The 5,029-nt window shown below is 36.3% G+C and overlaps 1 long non-coding RNA gene across 1 annotated transcript; it reads right to left on the bottom strand.

Annotated features, from left to right (window-relative positions):
- Window positions 1–745: 745 nt before the first annotated feature.
- Window positions 746–2,931, bottom strand: LOC136711753 (uncharacterized). Its single transcript, XR_010804772.1, has 3 exons — window positions 1,824–2,931; window positions 1,615–1,678; window positions 746–1,059 (listed from the first exon to the last, which is right to left on the bottom strand). It is a non-coding gene; the product is annotated as an uncharacterized LOC136711753 (long non-coding RNA).
- Between the last annotated feature and the right edge of the window lie 2,098 nt (window positions 2,932–5,029).

The raw sequence follows: 5,029 nt of genomic DNA, 5'->3' as shown, positions 1-5,029 counted from the left end.
TTGAAAAAGAAAACTGTATGAAATCCTCACACCTGAACATGTAAATGACTTGGTTTGCAATAATATGTTAACATCTGTGGGACTGAGCTGCAGCTTTCCCGTCTGGTATTCCCCTGGCCTTAACCTTGACTGTCTAACAGCTGAGAAACCAGGAATCAAACAATCATCCCTGAACAATTACAAGTTGGATTACACACAATTTAAGTACAGTACACAGTGTACTGAATACTGCAGAGCTTGTAATTCTAATATCACTTCACCGAGGATTACGTCATTCTTGTAATGCTGTTAAATCTAACGAGCCCTACTGCACCTGCACATTGGTTTCTAATTAACTAATTACCAGATGTCCCATGATCGCTTTTCTCACTAACACTCATATCTACACTGTTGAGAACATTGTTTAATTGGCTAGAAGCAACACAGAGGTTCTGAAAAACCTCTGGGGAGCAGTTTTGTTTCCTTCTTGTTTTTTCTCAAGGAAACAGCAGTCACATATGCTTAACTTGCAGTTCATTGTGAAACAAGCTCAGTAAGCTATACCCAAAATGAGTAACACAGAACAAAGAAACCTAATATAGAAGATTATACAGTAATTGCATTTGTAAATGAAAAGCACATTCATTTATAAAATCAGTTATTCCAAAAAGTCCATGGTTTTAGAGGTTTTTATTTAAAGGATAATGAGTGACAATAGGCAATCACTTATGAAGAACAATCAGGAACAGGGATCACATTGGGGGCCTTGGGAATCTGAAACATATGTTTTTATTTAAAGGATAATAAATGACAATAACAATTTCAGGCAGTGCTACTAATCAGTCTTATTATATTGCAGGCTTATTATATATACTCCCTTGTTGGCTTCTTGTTGCTCCTTGTTGCTCAGAAAGCTGCTAATGATCTTGTGTTTCTTGTTTACTGGAGCTTTGAAAACCCCAAATAAGTGCCATGATTTTTTCTTCTTTTTCTTTTTCTTTCATTTTTCATAAAGAAGAGGTGCTTTCCTCAGTAGTAGTTGTTCTAGACTTCAGATAAGTGGATTTTCGGGATTGGAATCTGTATTGGAAAAAGTACACAATATTTACTTAATTCTTCATATTCATAAGAAATTACAGAAAAGAAAATTCAGGAGAGAAGGATACCAGCCTGGGAGGTCGTAGAAAGAAGCCAAAATACAAAATACACAAAGACAAAAATGAATGGGAGACTGGGGCCTAACCAATAAATAAATCAATTATTTCCTGGCTACGTACACTCTATAAAGAGTGGCGTTGACCCCTCAATCTCCTGGACTTTCCCTCACTTCGTGACATACCTAGAACATAAATGGATTATGTCTGCATTTTTAAGTTCATTGTACTAGGACATATGCTTATTGTATTTTGTACTGATTGTATTACTGCACTTGTAATGTTTCTTGTGAAAACTCTTCTGCTAATAAAATAACTAATAATGATAATAATAATAATAATAATAATAATAATAATAATAATAATAATAATACTAGGCAACTTTTAATTTTGGACTACTTTCAAAATGCAACAAATAATAGAACTCCATCCCATTTCAATCAAATTTAGCAAAGTACTCTCAATGAAACTTGATACTCACAATCTTACACCTGCTTTTCAAATGTGATCTTCCTCCACATATGCACAACAGATTGATCATGTAGCTTAAAGGCCAACATAGGAAAAAATATAAAAATAGAACAACAGAGTATACAAGGTAATCCAGTACTGAAAACCTATGCAGGTCTTCCATCTGTAGGCAACCAAAACAGATCAAATTGCGCCTAATTAGGTAAAGACTATACATACCTCATAAAGTGGAACACGTGCATAGGGTTTGTGTGAGCTGTCTTCCAGTCAGTGTGTGATGAATTATGCTCCGGCTCATTGCACAGACATGTGGATGCATACAGCGATAGTGAACTGTCAGAAGATATATTTCAGGGGGCTTGTAACCCCCCCCCCCCCCAGTATCAAGAGATGTTTATAAAATATGTAGAAAATAGCATGTCATGGAAAATGGAAATAGAAAATAGAAAACAAAAAAGGGTTTCCCGCAGGGCTATCAGAGAGTTAATTTTAAGCCTCTAGGTTTTATGTTCATTATCACCTGCAAAGAATAGGTATCTTTCCAGTGAGAAATAGCCTTCAGAGGGACTATGCGTCTTTAGATCTATTTTAGCATCTATTTCTGCCTCTTTCTGGCGCTGGACTTGGGTTGGGAATACCCCACATGTGGAGTTACATAGGGAACTATTTGTAGCCCCATAATTTTTTTTGGCATTGATTAATAGCACCCTCCTAAATTTCCCAAAACATCCTGAATGAAAATATGTGGATGACATGACAGAGGTGGAATCTTGCACACCCCTGCAAAATACAACAGACCCTGGACTGTGAAGGACCACAAGATGCTGAATGGCAAGAAATGCAAGGTTCTTCATGTCACCTATACGAGGCTGTGTCACACTTGGCCCACCCTGACCATAGATCAGAATATTCTTGAAATCTGTGATACGATACAAATCCTTGCCCTCATAATCCAGAGTGTCTTAAAATGGGACAAACATGTAAAATATATGAACACCACAGTTAACAAAAAAATATCCTAACCTTTGTTTCTCTGGAGCTCAGGTCCTGCAGGGCCCCTACTCCTGATGTTATCCTTGTCTCCGTTACACTACTGCCGAGGAAAGGGTATTTTATTTAATGAGAAAAAAAGAAGAAAGATTCATGGCACTTAAAGAGTCATTATTCATTCAATGCTAGTTTGGGTTTTTCAAAGCTCCAGTAAACAAGAATCACAAGATCATTAGCAGATTTCTGAGCAAATAGTGACAATAATGACAGTGCCTATCTACTGGATTAGTAGGTTAAGTGGATTTGGTTGATGTTTTGTTGATGTGGAATTAAGAAGCCAACAAGGGAGTATATATTATAAGCCTGCAATATAATAAGACTATGATATGTAACATTGCTTGGATAATTGTTATTGTCACTTTTTATCCTTTAAATAAAAAAATGTGTTTTGTATTCCCAAGGCCCCTGATGGTGATCCCTGTTCCTGATTGCTCTTCCTTAGTGATTGCCAGGTGTATTTGCAGGTCCCTGTCCTCGGAGTTGGACTTCGGTTGATGGTACACAGTAGTAGTTCCATAGTCCCTTTGGGAGTTATTTTCGACTTCAAAGAAAATGTTAAGTTTACATATGCATAGAGCTGTGCCAGTAAACGATATAACGCCTCACTGCAGTGACACACCCTCATAACAATGAAAAAATGTTTTAGTTTCTATTGCAATAAATAATTTCTGGTGTGAGACATTGGAATAGGTGTCTCAGCAGTAAGCATTTCCATAACAAATGTACAGTTCCCAAGCCACATTTTTCTACTTCTAATAGTCTAATAAATTCTCTCATGACTCTCTTACGTAGCCATTATATGAAACAACTAAGTGCGGCTGCTGCTTTTTTTTTTTCAACAAAAACAAAATATATAAAACTTAAGTGTTACAAATGTGTGCTTTCTGTTAATGTTGTGTGGAGGTTCCTTGCCAAATATCCCAACATATTGACTTTGTCCAGCTTGATCATATCGCAGTTACGAACAATTCTAAAATGGTCGCCTAATACCCAATCATATTATCAAGGCACTGGAGCCCAAGAAAGGCATCCCGTAATTTCATAACAAATTTATTCTCCTGTTGAATATGCAAAAAAAACATGTCATTTACAAATTTTTCTTTTTAATATTTATTAAAAAGAACAATGTGTAAATGACATGTTTTTTTTAAATATGTAAAACTTTTTCTGTAAAAAAAAAAGAGATGTGTAATTATGGTCGTTCCATGAGCAAGTGCTGTGAGAATAAAGTGTCATTCTAAGTGTGACTACTCTTTGCATATTCAACAGGAGAATAAATTTGTTATGAAATTACGGGATGCCTTTCTTGGGCTCCAGTTCAAATGTTCCTTTAAAAGTCGTGATTTTAAGGCTTAAAATAAATTGCACATCATTCATTTAAATCTTAATTTTATTCTGTTTGTCTATTTTTTTATATTACTTTTATTTTGTATTTATGTAGTTTGATCAAACCATAGAACATAATTTGAAAATTAAACTGAAGAGTCTTCCTACTTCTTAAAGAATTTCGGAACAACAAGATGAGCAGGGACCGGAGGAGGGCTCATCTGACTGACAGCACACACAGACCTATCGGCAGCTTTGCTATCAGTGTAGCTCCTCCCATTGCGTGCAGTAATATCCCATAGCCCCTTTGGGAGCTATTTTATTTTTCAAATAACCATGGTCGGATGTACTAGTTAACATTTTCATCACGTAGGTCTTCTCATAGAATCTAAGACTTCTAAATTATCTGTCTTGCTACAGTACACAGATGGACTTTACTTTTAAGGTGGGCTGAAGTAGAATTTGCCAGATTTCAGTGCTTTGATTTTAAACGCTTTTGAATTCAGAATGAACTGCTGGACAAACTGTCATCATAAAATCTACTTCATTTATTCTTGCCTGTCAGGATTAGTGTTGACTTTTCTGTAACATCTACAGACAGAACGATGAATGTTTCAACCCCAAGTCCGTGTAACAAGTCCTTTACCATAACATTGAACACTAGAATCTCCTTTTATCCAGCCTTCCCACATTTTCCCATCTTGTCGAAATGAACATCAGTTGTCATTTGTATTTATCCCTCTGTCTTACATTAAGCCAGGAAGGATTTGCTTGTGTGCCTGACAACTGAACCACTCCCTGAACAATAGAAGCTTTATGGCTCATTAAGGGCCCATTAGCACTACCCGATTAGGGGAAGACTTTTATTCCCTCCCAGAAAACATAAACATAGCCTAACATGAATGATCAACAGCATGCTGAATAGAGGCAGACAACGTTATCTGCGATCATGGGTGGTGTGAATGCATTGATTTCTATCTGCCTTTTTTAAAAACAATTCTCATTCCAGATCCTTCAGATCTACTCAGCCAAATACCTAAATGCTCATA

This window comes from Amia ocellicauda, chromosome 16 (genome assembly GCF_036373705.1).
Source record: "Amia ocellicauda isolate fAmiCal2 chromosome 16, fAmiCal2.hap1, whole genome shotgun sequence".
In the NCBI taxonomy this organism is placed as follows: Eukaryota; Metazoa; Chordata; class Actinopteri; order Amiiformes; family Amiidae; genus Amia; species Amia ocellicauda.
This window is presented reverse-complemented; position numbering and strand designations above follow the sequence as displayed.